We start from the raw sequence: 17,467 nt of genomic DNA, 5'->3' as shown, positions 1-17,467 counted from the left end.
GGCTAGCGGAGACGAACGGTTGCCGCTATAAGGTGCGTCACCCCTAAAATATAGACAAGGAAAGATGAAGAGACGACATCGCGTATATAGACAAGGACAGAGGAAGAGACGACACCGCGTATATAGACAAGAACAGAGGAAGAGACGACACCTTGGAGGTCAAAATGTAATACTGGTTACACACTACTACTACTACGGCTACGAGGGACGAACGGGTGCCACTATAAGGAGCTTCGCCCCTAAAGTATAGACAAGGACAGAGGAAGAGACGACACCCCGTATATAGAGAAAGACAAAGGAAGAGACGACACCTTGGAGGTCAAAATGTAATACTGTTTACACACTACTAGTACTACGGCTACGAGGGACGAACGGGTTCCACTATAAGGAGCTTCGCCCCTGAAATATTGACAAGGACTGAGGAATAGACGACACCTTGGAGGTCAAATTGTAATTCTTGTTACACACTACTACTACTACGACTACGAGGGACGAAGGGGTGCCGCTATAAGGAGCTTTGCCCCTAAAATATAGACAAGGACAGAGGAAGAGACGACACCGCGTATATAGACAAGGACACAGGAAGAGACGACCCCTTGGAGGTCGAAATGTAATATTGGTTACACACTACTACTACTGCGGCTACGAGGGACAAACGGGTGCCGCTATAAGGAGCTTCGCCCCTAAAATATAGACAAGGACAGAGGAAGAGATGACAACGCGTATATAGACAAGGACCAAGGAAGAGACGACACCTTAGAGGTCAAATTGTAATACTGGTTACACACAAGTACTACTACGGCTGCGAGGGTCGAACGGGTGCCGCTCTAAAGAGCTTCGCCCCTAAAATATAGACAAGGACATAGGAAGAGACGACACCTTGGAGGTCTAAATGTAATACTGGTTACACACTACTACTACTACGGCTACGAGGTACGAACGGGTGTCGCTATAAGGAGCTTTGCCCCAAAAATATAGACAAGGAGAGAGGAAGAGACGACACCACGTATATAGACAAGGACACATGAAGAGACAACACCTTGGAGGTCAAAATACAATACTTGTTACACACTAGTACTACTACGGCTACGAGGGACGAACGGGTGCCGCTATAAGGTGCGTCACCCCTAAAGTATAGACAAGGACAGAGGAAGAGACGACACCTTGGAGGTCGAAATGTAATACTGGTTACCCACTACTACTACTACGGCTACGAGGGACGAACGGGTGCCGCTATAAGGTGCGTCGCCCCTAAAATATAGACAAGGACAGAGGAAGAGACGACACCTTGGAGGTCAAAATGTAATACTGCTTACACACTACTACTACTACGGCTACGAGGGACGAACGGGTGCCGCTATAAGGAGCTTCGCCTCTAAAATATAGACAAGGACAGAGGATGAGACGACACCACGTATATAGACAAGGACAGAGGAAGAGACGACACCTCGGAGGACAAAATGTAATACTGGTTACACACTACTACTACCACGGCTACGAGGGACGAACGGGTGCCACTATAAGGAGCTTCGCCCCTAAAATATAGACAAGGACAGAGGAAGAGACGACACCACGTATATAGACAAGGACAGAGGAAGAGAGGACACCTTGGAGGTCGAAATGTAATACTGGTTACCCACTACTACTACTACGGCTACGAGGGAAGAACGGGTGCTGCTATAAGGAGCTTCGACCCTAAAATATAGACAAGGACAGAGGAAGAGACGACACCACGTATATAGACAAGGACAGAGGAAGAGACGACACCTTGGAGGTCGAAATGTAATACTGGTTACCCACTACTACTACTACGGCTACGAGGGACGAACGGGTGCCGCTATAAGGTGCGTCGCCCCTAAAATATAGACAAGGACAGAGGAAGAGACGACACCTTGGAGGTCAAAATGTAATACTGCTTACACACTACTACTACTACGGCTACGAGGGACTAACGGGTGTCGCTATTTTTATTTATTTATTTATTTATTAGAATACCCTCAGGGCCCGTAGGGCATTACAGAGGGGGTGGGTACAACATTTATAACACACAAGAAAAAAAGACAAAATAAAGAAACAAGTGTCAGATGCGCAAATCAGGAAGGCAACATAAGTCAACTAAAAATGTATAAGTAAGAATTCAACACATAAGAGACAAAGATAGATAATGGAAACTGCGTATAGTTACAAGCATTGCTGAGAAATTGCAGTCTTGAATAACAAAGGGTCTGTTATTGTTACAACGGAAGAGGGAAGGTGGTTCCAATCGGCGGCTGTTTTCGGTAAGAAGGCTGCTGAAAAGAATTTGGTGCGGCAAAACAGAATGGCAACCTTATGCTGGTGATCAATGCGCGATGAGTGGTATGACGGTTGTGAAATGAGGTCTCGCTTCATTGATGGATTGTGAAAAAATATCTTATGAAAAAAATGCAGTCGCGCCAGTTTCCTCCGGACAGTTAAATTCGGTAGGTCAAGGTTAGATTTCATTTTTGATATGCTAGCAGTACGGGAATAATTAGAACAAATGAACCGAACTGAGCGGTTCTGAACAGATTCTAACGCGTTAATTAAATTTTGCTTCACGGGATCCCATATAGCGGACGCGTACTCAAGCTTTGGGCGAATTAGTGATCGGTATAATAGAATTTTGAGGGACAGCGGAGCGCGAGAAAAGTTGCGGCGTAAGTATCCTAGCGTTCGGTTAGCGTTATTACAGATGTAGGTAAAATGCGTGTGCCAAGATAGATTGTTGGTAATGTAAACGCCGAGGTGCCTATATGAAGAGACATGCTGGAGGGGAACAGCGTTAATTCTGTAGGTACAGGTGGGAGAAATAGATCGCCGGGTTATTGACATGCATTTAGATTTGTTAGAGTTGAGAGTCATAAGCCATTTATTGCACCAGGTTGAGACAGTGTCAACCTATAAGGAGCTTTGCCCCTAAAATATAGACAAAGAGAGAGGAAGAGACGACACCGCGTATATAGACAAGGACACAGGAAGAGACGACACCTTGGAGGTCAAAATGCAATACTTGTTACACACTACTACTACTACGGCTACGAGGGACGAACAAGTGCCGGTATAGGGTGCGTTGCCCCTAAAATATAGACAAGGACACAGGAAGAGACGACACCTTGGAGGTCAAAATGCAATACTTGTTACACACTACTACTACTACGGCTACGAGGGACGAACGGGTGCCACTATAAGGTGCGTCGCCCCTAAAATATAGACAAGGGCAGCGGAAGAGACGACACCTTGGAGGTCTAAATGTAATACTGGTTACACACTACTACTACTACGAATACGAGGGACGAACGGGTGCCGCTATAAGGAGCTTCGCCCCTAAAATATAGACAAGGACAGAGGAAGATACGACACCTTGGAGGTCAAAATGTAATACTGGTTACACACTACTACTACTACGGCTACGAGGGACGAACGGGTGCCACTATAAGGTGCGTCGCCCCTAAAATATAGACAAGGGCAGAGGAAGAGACGACACCTTGGAGGTCTAAATGTAATACTGGTTACACACTACTACTACTACGAATACGAGGGACCAACGGGTGCCGCTATAAGGAGCTTCGCCCCTAAAATATAGACAAGGACCGAGGAAGAGACGACCCCTTGGAGGTCAAAATGCAATACTTGTTACACACTACTACTACTACGGCTACAAGGGACGAACGGGTGCCGGTATAGGGTGCGTCGCCCCTAAAATATAGACAAGGACACAGGAAGAGACGACACCTTGGAGGTCAAAATGCAATACTTGTTACACACTACTACTACTACGGCTACGAGGGACGAACGGGTGTCGCTATAAGGAGCTTTGCCCCTAAAATATTGACAAGGACAGAGGAAGAGACGACACCTTGGAGGTCAAAATGTAATACTGGTTACACACTACTACTACTACGGCTACGAGGGACGAACGGGTGTCGCTATAAGGAGCTTCGCCCCTAAAATATAGACAAGGACAGAGGAAGAGACGACACCTTGGAGGTCAAAATGTAATACTGGTTACACACTACTACTACTACAGCTACGAGGGACGAACGGGTGTCGCTATAAGAAGCTTTGCCCCTAAAATATAGACAAGGACAGAGTAAGAGACGACACCTTGGAGGTCAAAATGCAATACTTGTTACACACTACTACTACTACGGCTACAAGGGTCGAACGGGTGCCGGTATAGGGTGCGTCGCCCCTAAAATATAGACAAGGACACAGGAAGAGACGACACCTTGGAGGTCAAAATGCAATACTTGTTACACACTACTACTACTACGGCTACGAGGGACGAACGGGAGTCGCTATAAGGAGCTTTGCGACTAAAATATAGACAAAGACAGAGGAAGAGACGACACCTTGGAGGTCAAAATGTAATACTGGTTACACACTACTACTACTACGGCTACGAGGGACGAACGGGTGTCGCTATAAGGAGCTTTGCCCCTAAAATATAGACAAGGACAGAGGAAGAGACGACCCCTTGGAGGTCAAAATGCAATACTTGTTACACACTACTACTACTATGGCTACAAGGGACGAACGGCTGCCGGTATAGGGTGCGTCGCCCCTAAAAGATAGACAAGGACACAGGAAGAGACGACACCTTGGAGGTCAAAATGCAATACTTGTTACACACTACTACTACTACGGCTACGAGGGACGAACGGGTGTCGCTATAAGGAGCTTTGCCCCTAAAATATAGACAAGGACAGAGCAAGAGACGACACCTTGGAGGTCAAAATGTAATACTGGTTACACACTACTACTACTACGGCTACGAGGGACGAACGGGTGCCGCTATAAGGAGCTTCGCCCCTAAAATATAGACTAGGACAGAGGAAGAGACGACACCTTGGAGGTCAAAATGCAATACTTGTTACACACTACTACTACTACGGCTACAAGGGACGAATAAGTGCCGGTATAGGGTGCGTTGCCCCTAAAATATAGACAAGGACACAGGAAGAGACGACACCTTGGAGGTCAAAATGCAATACTTGTTACACACTAAAACTACTACGGCTACAAGAGACGAACAAGTGCCGGTATAGGGTGCATTGCCCCTAAAATATAGAAGAGGACACAGGAAGAGACGACACCTTGGAGGTCAAAATGCAATACTTGTTACACACTACTACTACTACGGCTACGAGGGACGAACGGGTGTCGCTATAAGGAGCTTTGCCCCTAAAATATAGACAAGGACAGAGGAAGAGACGACACCTTGGAGGTCAAAATGCAATACTTGTTACACACTACTACTACTACGGCTACAAGGGACGAACGGGTGCCACTATAAGGTGCGTCGCCCCTAAAATATAGACAAGAGCAGAGGAAGAGACGACAACTTGGAGGTCTAAATGTAATACTGGTTACACACTACTACTACTACGAATACGAGGGACGAACGGGTGCCGCTATAAGGAGCTTCGCCCCTAAAATATAGACAAAGACAGAGGAAGAGACAACACCTTGGAGGTCAAAATGTAATACTGGTTACACACTACTACTACTACGGCTACAAGGGACGAACGGGTGTCGCTATAAGGAGCTTTGCCCCTAAAATATAGACAAGGACACAGGAAGAGCCGACACCATGGAGGTCAAAATGCAATACTTGTTACACACTACTACTACTACGGCTACAAGGGACGAACGGGTGTCGCTATAAGGAGCTTTGCCCCTAAAATATAGACAAAGACAGAGGAAGAGACGACACCTTGGAGGTCAAAATGCAATACTTGTTACACACTACTACTACTACGGCTACAAGGGACGAACGGGTGCCGGTATAGGGTGCGTCGCCCCTAAAATATAGACAAGGACAGACGAAGAGACGACACCTTGGAGGTCAAAATGCAATACTTGTTACACACTACCACTGCTATGGCTACGAGGGACGAACGGGTGCCGGTATAGGGTGCGTCGCCCCTAAAAGATAGACAAGGACACAGGAAGAGACGACACCTTGGAGGTCAAAATGCAATACTTGTTACACACTACTACTACTACGGGTAAGAGGGACGAACGGGTGTCGCTATAAGGAGCTTTGCCCCTAAAATATAGACAAGGACAGAGCAAGAGACGACACCTTGGAGGTCAAAATGTAATACTGGTTACACACTACTACTACTACGGCTACGAGGGACGAACGGGTGCCGCTATAAGGAGCTTCGCCCCTAAAATATAGACAAGGACAGAGGAAGAGACGACACCTTGGAGGTCAAAATGCAATACTTGTTACACACTACTACTACTACGGCTACAAGGGACGAATAAGTGCCGGTATAGGGTGCGTTGCCCCTAAAATATAGACAAGGACACAGGAAGAGACGACACCTTGGAGGTCAAAATGCAATACTTGTTACACACTAAAACTACTACGGCTACAAGGGACGAACAAGTGCCGGTAAAGGGTGCGTTGTCCCTAAAATATAGACAAGGACACAGGAAGAGGCGACACCTTGGAGGTCAAAATGCAATACTTGTTACACACTACTACTACTACGGCTACGAGGGACGAACGGGTGTCGCTATAAGGAGCTTTGCCCCTAAAATATAGAAGAGGACAGAGGAAGAGACGACACCTTGGAGGTAAAAATGTAATACTGGTTACACACTACTACTACTACGGCGACGAGGGACGAACGGGTGTCGCTATAAGTAGCTTTGCCCCTAAAATATAGACAAGGACAGAGGAAGAGACGACACCTTGGAGGTCGAAATGCAATACTTGTTACACACTACCACTGCTATGGCTACGAAGGACGAACGAGTGCCGGTATAGGGTGCGTCGCCCCTAAAATATAGACAAGGACACGGGAAGAGACGACACCTTGGAGGTCAAAATTCAATACTTGTTACACACTACTACTACTACGGCTACGAGGGACGAACGGGTGTCGCTATAAGGAGCTTTGCCCCTAAAATATAGACAAGGACAGAGGAAGAGACGACACCTTGGAGGTCAAAATGTAATACTGGTTACACACTACTACTACTACGGCTACGAGGGACGAACGGGTGTCGCTATAAGAAGCTTCGCCCCTAAAATATAGACAAGGACAGAGGAAGAGACGACACCTTGGAGGTCAAAATGCAATACTTGTTACACACTACTACTACTACGGCTACAAGGGACCAATAAGTGCCGGTATAGGGTGCGTTGCCCCTAAAATATAGACAAGGACACAGGAAGAGACGACACCTTGGAGGTCAAAATGTAATACTGGTTACACACTACTACTACTACAGCTACGAGGGACGAACGGGTGTCCCTATAAGGAACTTTGCCCCTAAAATATAGACAAGGACAGAGGAAGATACGACACCTTGGAGGTCAAAATGCAATACTTGTTACACACTACTACTACTACGGCTACAAGGGACGAACGGGTGCCACTATAAGGTGCGTCGCCCCTAAAATATAGACAAGGGCAGAGGAAGAGACGACAACTTGGAGGTCTAAATGTAATACTGGTTACACACTACTACTACTACGAATACGAGGGACGAACGGGTGCCGCTATAAGGAGCTTCGCCCCTAAAATATAGACAACGAAAGAGGAAGAGACGACACCTTGGAGGTCAAATTTAATACTGGTTGCACACAACTACTACTACGGCTACGAGGGACGAACGGGTGTCGCTATAAGGAGCTTTGCCCCTAAAATATAGACAAGGACAGAGGAAGAGACGACACCTTGGAGGTCAAAATGCAATACTTGTTACACACTACTACTACTACGGCTACAAGGGACGAACGGGTGCCGGTATAGGGTGCGTCGCCCCTAAAATATAGACAAGGACACAGGAAGAGACGACACCTTGGAGGTCAAAATTCAATACTTGTTACACACTACTACTACTACGGCTACGAGGGACGAATGGGTGTCGCTATAAGGAGCTTTGCCCCTAAAATATAGACAAGGACAGAGGAAGAGACGACACCTTGGAGGTCAAAATGCAATACTTGTTACACACTACTACTACTACGGCTACAAGGGACGAACGGGTGCCACTATAAGGTGCGTCGCCTCTAAATTATAGACAAGGGCAGAGGAAGAGACGACACCTTGGAGGTCTAAATGTAATACTGGTTACACACTACTACTACTACGAATACGAGGGACGAATGGGTGCCGCTATAAGGAGCTTCGCCCCTAAAATATAGACAAGGACAGAGGAAGAGACGACCCCTTGGAGGTCAAAATGCAATACTTGTTACACACTACTAATACTACGGCTACGAGGGACGAACGGGTGTCGCTATAAGGAGCTGTGCCCCTAAAATATAGACAAGGACAGAGGAAGAGACGACACCTTGGAGGTCAAAATGTAATACTGGTTACACACTACTACTACTACGGCTACGAGGGACGAACGGGTGTCGCTATAAGGAGCTTCGCCCCTAAAATATAGACAAGGACAGAGGAAGAGACGACACCTTGGAGGTCAAAATGCAATACTTTACACACTACTACTACTACGGCTACAAGGGACGAACGGGTGCCACTATAAGGTGCGTCGCCCCTAAAATATAGACAAGGGCAGAGGAAGAGACGACACCTTGGAGGTCTAAATGTAATACTGGTTACACACTACTACTACTACGGCTACGAGGGACGAAAGGGTGTCGCTATAAGGAGCTTCGCCCCTAAAATATAGACAAGGACAGAGGAAGAGACGACACCTTGGAGGTCAAAAACAATACTTGTTACACACTACTACTACTACGGCTACAAGGGACGAACGGGTGCCACTATAAGGTGCGTCGCCCCTAAAATATAGACAAGGACCAAGGAAGAGATGACATCGCGTATATAGACAAGGACAGAGGAAGAGACGACACCGCGTATATAGACAAGGACAGAGGAAGAGATGACACCTGGGAGGTCAAAATGGAATACTTTTTACACACTACTACTGCTACGGCTACGAGGGACGAACGGTGTCCGCTATAAGGTGCGTCACCCCTAAAATATAGACAAGGACAGATGAAGAGACGACATCGCGTATATAGACAAGGACAGAAGAAGAGACGACACCGCGTATATAGACAAGGACAGAGGAAGATACGACACCTTGTAGGTCAAAATGCAATACTTGTTACACACTACTACTACTACGGCTACGAGAGACGAACAGTTGCGGCTATAAGGTGCGTCACCCCTAAAATATAGACAAGGACAGATGAAGAGACGACATCGCGTATATAGACAAGGACAGAGGAAGAGACGACACCGCGTATATAGACAAGGACAGAGGAAGAGACGACACCTTGGAGGTCAAAATGTAATACTGGTTACACACTACTACTACTACGGCTACGAGGGACGAACGGGTGCCACTATAAGGAGCTTCGCCCCTAAAGTATAGACAAGGACAGAGGAAGAGACGACACCACGTATATAGACAAGGGAAGAGGAAGGGACGACACCTTGGAGGTCAAAATGTAATACTGGTTACACACTACTGCTACTACGGCTACGAGGGACGAACTGGTGCTGCTATAAGGAGCTTCGCCCCTAAAATATAGACAATTCAGAGGATGAGACGACACCGCGTATATAGACAAGGACAGAGGAAGAGACGACACCTTGGAGGTCAAAATGCAATACTTGTCACACACTACTACTACTACGGCTACGAGGGACAAACGGGTCTGCTATAAGGTGCGTCGCCCCTAAAATATAGACAAGGACCAAGGAAGAGACGACATCGCGTATATAGACAAGAACAGAGGAAGAGACGAAACCGCGTATATAGACAAGGACAGAGGAAGAGACGACACCTGGGAGGTCAAAATGGAATACTTGTTACACACTACTACTACTACGGCTACGAGGGACGAACGGTGTCCGCTATAAGGTGCGTCACCCCTAAAATATAGACAAGGACAGATGAAGAGACGACATCGCGTATATAGACAAGGACAGAAGAAGAGACGACACCGCGTATATACACAAGGACAGAGGAAGAGACGACACGTTGTAGGTCAAAATGCAATACTTGTTACACACTACTACTACTACGGCTAGCGGAGACGAACGGTTGCCGCTATAAGGTGCGTCACCCCTAAAATATAGACAAGGACATATGAAGAGACGACATCGCGTATATAGACAAGGACAGAGGAAGAGACGACACCGCGTATATAGACAAGGACAGAGGAAGAGACGACACCTTGGAGGTCAAAATGTAATACTGGTTACACACTACTACTACTACGGCTACGAGGGACGAACGGGTGCCACTATAAGGAGCTTCGCCCCTAAAGTATAGACAAGGACAGAGGAAGAGACGACACCCCGTATATAGAGAAAGACAAAGGAAGAGACGACACCTTGGAGGTCAAAATGTAATACTGTTTACACACTACTAGTACTACGGCTACGAGGGACGAACGGGTTCCACTATAAGGAGCTTCGCCCCTGAAATATTGACAAGGACTGAGGAATAGACGACACCTTGGAGGTCAAATTGTAATTCTTGTTACACACTACTACTACTACGACTACGAGGGACGAAGGGGTGCCGCTATAAGGAGCTTTGCCCCTAAAATATAGACAAGGACAGAGGAAGAGACGACACCGCGTATATAGACAAGGACACAGGAAGAGACGACCCCTTGGAGGTCGAAATGTAATATTGGTTACACACTACTACTACTGCGGCTACGAGGGACAAACGGGTGCCGCTATAAGGAGCTTCGCCCCTAAAATATAGATAAGGACAGAGGAAGAGATGACAACGCGTATATAGACAAGGACCAAGGAAGAGACGACACCTTAGAGGTCAAATTGTAATACCGGTTACACACAAGTACTACTACGGCTGCGAGGGTCGAACGGGTGCCGCTCTAAAGAGCTTCGCCCCTAAAATATAGACAAGGACATAGGAAGAGACGACACCTTGGAGGTCTAAATGTAATACTGGTTACACACTACTACTACTACGGCTACGAGGTACGAACGGGTGTCGCTATAAGGAGCTTTGCCCCAAAAATATAGACAAGGAGAGAGGAAGAGACGACACCACGTATATAGACAAGGACACATGAAGAGACAACACCTTGGAGGTCAAAATACAATACTTGTTACACACTAGTACTACTACGGCTACGAGGGACGAACGGGTGCCGCTATAAGGTGCGTCACCCCTAAAGTATAGACAAGGACAGAGGAAGAGACGACACCTTGGAGGTCGAAATGTAATACTGGTTACCCACTACTACTACTACGGCTACGAGGGACGAACGGGTGCCGCTATAAGGTGCGTCGCCCCTAAAATATAGACAAGGACAGAGGAAGAGACGACACCTTGGAGGTCAAAATGTAATACTGCTTACACACTACTACTACTACGGCTACGAGGGACGAACGGGTGCCGCTATAAGGAGCTTCGCCTCTAAAATATAGACAAGGACAGAGGATGAGACGACACCACGTATATAGACAAGGACAGAGGAAGAGACGACACCTCGGAGGACAAAATGTAATACTGGTTACACACTACTACTACCACGGCTACGAGGGACGAACGGGTGCCACTATAAGGAGCTTCGCCCCTAAAATATAGACAAGGACAGAGGAAGAGACGACACCACGTATATAGACAAGGACAGAGGAAGAGAGGACACCTTGGAGGTCGAAATGTAGTACTGGTTACCCACTACTACTACTACTACGGCTACGAGGGAAGAACGGGTGCTGCTATAAGGAGCTTCGACCCTAAAATATAGACAAGGACAGAGGAAGAGACGACACCACGTATATAGACAAGGACAGAGGAAGAGACGACACCTTGGAGGTCGAAATGTAATACTGGTTACCCACTACTACTACTACGGCTACGAGGGACGAACGGGTGCCGCTATAAGGTGCGTCGCCCCTAAAATATAGACAAGGACAGAGGAAGAGACGACACCTTGGAGGTCAAAATGTAATACTGCTTACACACTACTACTACTACGGCTACGAGGGACTAACGGGTGTCGCTATTTTTATTTATTTATTTATTTATTAGAATACCCTCAGGGCCCGTAGGGCATTACAGAGGGGGTGGGTACAACATTTATAACACACAAGAAAAAAAGACAAAATAAAGAAACAAGTGTCAGATGCGCAAATCAGGAAGGCAACATAAGTCAACTAAAAATGTATAAGTAAGAATTCAAGCACATACAAGACAAAGATAGATAATGGAAACTGCGTATAGTTACAAGCATTGCTGAGAAATTGCAGTCTTGAATAACAAAGGGTCTGTTATTGTTACAACGGAAGAGGGAAGGTGGTTCCAATCGGCGGCTGTTTTCGGTAAGAAGGCTGCTGAAAAGAATTAGGTGCGGCAAAACAGAATGGCAACCTTATGCTGGTGATCAATGCGCGATGAGTGGTATGACGGTTGTGAAATGAGGTCTCGCTTCATTGATGGATTGTGAAAAAGTATCTTATGAAAAAAATGCAGTCGCGCCAGTTTCCTCCGGACAGTTAAATTCGGTAGGTCAAGGTTAGATTTCATTTTTGATATGCTAGCAGTACGGGAATAATTAGAACAAATGAACCGAACTGAGCGGTTCTGAACAGATTCTAACGCGTTAATTAAATTTTGCTTCACGGGATCCCATATAGCGGACGCGTACTCAAGCTTTGGGCGAATTAGTGATCGGTATAATAGAATTTTGAGGGACAGCGGAGCGCGAGAAAAGTTGCGGCGTAAGTATCCTAGCGTTCGGTTAGCGTTATTACAGATGTAGGTAAAATGCGTGTGCCAAGATAGATTGTTGGTAATGTAAACGCCGAGGTGCCTATATGAAGAGACATGCTGGAGGGGAACAGCGTTAATTCTGTAGGTACAGGTGGGAGAAATAGATCGCCGGGTTATTGACATGCATTTAGATTTGTTAGAGTTGAGAGTCATAAGCCATTTATTGCACCAGGTTGAGACAGTGTCAACCTATAAGGAGCTTTGCCCCTAAAATATAGACAAAGAGAGAGGAAGAGACGACACCGCGTATATAGACAAGGACACAGGAAGAGACGACACCTTGGAGGTCAAAATGCAATACTTGTTACACACTACTACTACTACGGCTACGAGGGACGAATGTGCCGGTATAGGGTGCGTTGCCCCTAAAATATAGACAAGGACACAGGAAGAGACGACACCTTGGAGGTCAAAATGCAATACTTGTTACACACTACTACTACTACGGCTACGAGGGACGAACGGGTGCCACTATAAGGTGCGTCGCCCCTAAAATATAGACAAGGGCAGCGGAAGAGACGACACCTTGGAGGTCTAAATGTAATACTGGTTACACACTACTACTACTACGAATACGAGGGACGAACGGGTGCCGCTATAAGGAGCTTCGCCCCTAAAATATAGACAAGGACAGAGGAAGAGACGACACCTTGGAGGTCAAAATGTAGTACTGGTTACACACTACTACTACTACGGCTACGAGGGACGAACGGGTGCCACTATAAGGTGCGTCGCCCCTAAAATATAGACAAGGGCAGAGGAAGAGACGACACCTTGGAGGTCTAAATGTAATACTGGTTACACACTACTACTACTACGAATACGAGGGACCAACGGGTGCCGCTATAAGGAGCTTCGCCCCTAAAATATAGACAAGGACCGAGGAAGAGACGACCGGTCAAAATGCAATACTTGTTACACACTACTACTACTACGGCTACAAGGGACGAACGGGTGCCGGTATAGGGTGCGTCGCCCCTAAAATATAGACAAGGACACAGGAAGAGACGACACCTTGGAGGTCAAAATGCAATACTTGTTACACACTACTACTACTACGGCTACGAGGGACGAACGGGTGTCGCTATAAGGAGCTTTGCCCCTAAAATATTGACAAGGACAGAGGAAGAGACGACACCTTGGAGGTCAAAATGTAATACTGCTTACACACTACTACTACTACGGCTACGAGGGACGAACGGGTGTCGCTATAAGGAGCTTCGCCCCTAAAATATAGACAAGGACAGAGGAAGAGACGACACCTTGGAGGTCAAAATGTAATACTGGTTACACACTACTACTACTACAGCTACGAGGGACGAACGGGTGTCGCTATAAGAAGCTTTGCCCCTAAAATATAGACAAGGACAGAGGAAGAGACGACACCTTGGAGGTCAAAATGCAATACTTGTTACACACTACTACTACTACGGCTACAAGGGTCGAACGGGTGCCGGTATAGGGTGCGTCGCCCCTAAAATATAGACAAGGACACAGGAAGAGACGACACCTTGGAGGTCAAAATGCAATACATGTTACACACTACTACTACTACGGCTACGAGGGACGAACGGGAGTCGCTATAAGGAGCTTTGCGACTAAAATATAGACAAAGACAGAGGAAGAGACGACACCTTGGAGGTCAAAATGTAATACTGGTTACACACTACTACTACTACGGCTACGAGGGACGAACGGGTGTCGCTATAAGGAGCTTTGCCCCTAAAATATAGACAAGGACAGAGGAAGAGACGACCCCTTGGAGGTCAAAATGCAATACTTGTTACACACTACTACTACTATGGCTACAAGGGACGAACGGGTGCCGGTATAGGGTGCGTCGCCCCTAAAAGATAGACAAGGACACAGGAAGAGACGACACCTTGGAGGTCAAAATGCAATACTTGTTACACACTACTACTACTACGGCTACGAGGGACGAACGGGTGTCGCTATAAGGAGCTTTGCCCCTAAAATATAGACAAGGACAGAGCAAGAGACGACACCTTGGAGGTCAAAATGTAATACTGGTTACACACTACTACTACTACGGCTACGAGGGACGAACGGGTGCCGCTATAAGGAGCTTCGCCCCTAAAATATAGACTAGGACAGAGGAAGAGACGACACCTTGGAGGTCAAAATGCAATACTTGTTACACACTACTACTACTACGGCTACAAGGGACGAATAAGTGCCGGTATAGGGTGCGTTGCCCCTAAAATATAGACAAGGACACAGGAAGAGACGACACCTTGGAGGTCAAAATGCAATACTTGTTACACACTAAAACTACTACGGCTACAAGAGACGAACAAGTGCCGGTATAGGGTGCGTTGCCCCTAAAATATAGAAGAGGACACAGGAAGAGACGACACCTTGGAGGTCAAAATGCAATACTTGTTACACACTACTACTACTACGGCTACGAGGGACGAACGGGTGTCGCTATAAGGAGCTTTGCCCCTAAAATATAGACAAGGACAGAGGAAGAGACGACACCTTGGAGGTCAAAATGCAATACTTGTTACACACTACTACTACTACGGCTACAAGGGACGAACGGGTGCCACTATAAGGTGCGTCGCCCCTAAAATATAGACAAGAGCAGAGGAAGAGACGACAACTTGGAGGTCTAAATGTAATACTGGTTACACACTACTACTACTACGAATACGAGGGACGAACGGGTGCCGCTATAAGGAGCTTCGCCCCTAAAATATAGACAAAGACAGAGGAAGAGACAACACCTTGGAGGTCAAAATGTAATACTGGTTACACACTACTACTACTACGGCTACAAGGGACGAACGGGTGTCGCTATAAGGAGCTTTGCCCCTAAAATATAGACAAGGACACAGGAAGAGACGACACCATGGAGGTCAAAATGCAATACTTGTTACACACTACTACAACTACGGCTACAAGGGACGAACGGGTGTCGCTATAAGGAGCTTTGCCCCTAAAATATAGACAAGGACAGAGGAAGAGACGACACCTTGGAGGTCAAAATGCAATACTTGTTACACACTACTACTACTACGGCTACAAGGGACGAACGGGTGCCGGTATAGGGTGCGTCGCCCCTAAAATATAGACAAGGACAGAGGAAGAGACGACACCTTGGAGGTCAAAATGCAATACTTGTTACACACTACCACTGCTATGGCTACGAGGGACGAACGGGTGCCGGTATAGGGTGCGTCGCCCCTAAAAGATAGACAAGGACACGGGAAGAGACGACACCTTGGAGGTCAAAATTCAATACTTGTTACACACTACTACTACTACGGCTACGAGGGACGAACGGGTGTCGCAATAAGGAGCTTTGCCCCTAAAATATAGACAAGGACAGAGGAAGAGACGACACCTTGGAGGTCAAAATGTAATACTGGTTACACACTACTACTACTACGGCTACGAGGGACGAAAGGTGTCGCTATAAGGAGCTTCGCCCCTAAAATATAGACAAGGACAGAGGAAGAGACGACACCTTGGAGGTCAAAATGCAATACTTGTTACACACTACTACTACTACGGCTACAAGGGACCAATAAGTGCCGGTATAGGGTGCGTTGCCCCTAAAATATAGACAAGGACACAGGAAGAGACGACACCTTGGAGGTCAAAATGTAATACTGGTTACACACTACTACTACTACAGCTACGAGGGACGAACGGGTGTCCCTATAAGGAACTTTGCCCCTAAAATATAGACAAGGACAGAGGAAGATACGACACCTTGGAGGTCAAAATGCAATACTTGTTACACACTACTACAACTACGGCTACAAGGGACGAACGGGTGCCACTATAAGGTGCGTCGCCCCTAAAATATAGACAAGGGCAGAGGAAGAGACGACAACTTGGAGGTCTAAATGTAATACTGGTTACACACTACTACTACTACGAATACGAGGGACGAACGGGTGCCGCTATAAGGAGCTTCGCCCCTAAAATATAGACAACGAAAGAGGAAGAGACGACACCTTGGAGGTCAAAATGTAATACTGGTTGCACACAACTACTACTACGGCTACGAGGGACGAACGGGTGTCGCTATTAGGAGCTTTGCCCCTAAAATATAGACAAGGACAGAGGAAGAGACGACACCTTGGAGGTCAAAATGCAATACTTGTTACACACTACTACTACTACGGCTACAAGGGACGAACGGGTGCCGGTATAGGGTGCGTCGCCCCTAAAATATAGACAAGGACACAGGAAGAGACGACACCTTGGAGGTCAAAATTCAATACTTGTTACACACTACTACTACTACGGCTACGAGGGACGAATGGGTGTCGCTATAAGGAGCTTTGCCCCTAAAATATAGACAAGGACAGAGGAAGAGACGACACCTTGGAGGTCAAAATGCAATACTTGTTACACACTACTACTACTACGGCTACAAGGGACGAACGGGTGCCACTATAAGGTGCGTCGCCTCTAAATTATAGACAAGGGCAGAGGAAGAGACGACACCTTGGAGGTCTAAATGTAATACTGGTTACACACTACTACTACTACGAATACGAGGGACGAACGGGTGCCGCTATAAGGAGCTTCGCCCCTAAAATATAGACAAGGACAGAGGAAGAGACGACCCCTTGGAGGTCAAAATGCAATACTTGTTACACACTACTAATACTACGGCTACGAGGGACGAACGGGTGTCGCT

Source organism: Rhipicephalus microplus, chromosome 10 (genome assembly GCF_043290135.1).
Source record: "Rhipicephalus microplus isolate Deutch F79 chromosome 10, USDA_Rmic, whole genome shotgun sequence".
Lineage (NCBI taxonomy): Eukaryota > Metazoa > Arthropoda > Arachnida > Ixodida > Ixodidae > Rhipicephalus > Rhipicephalus microplus.
Note: the sequence above shows the minus strand (reverse complement) of the source record.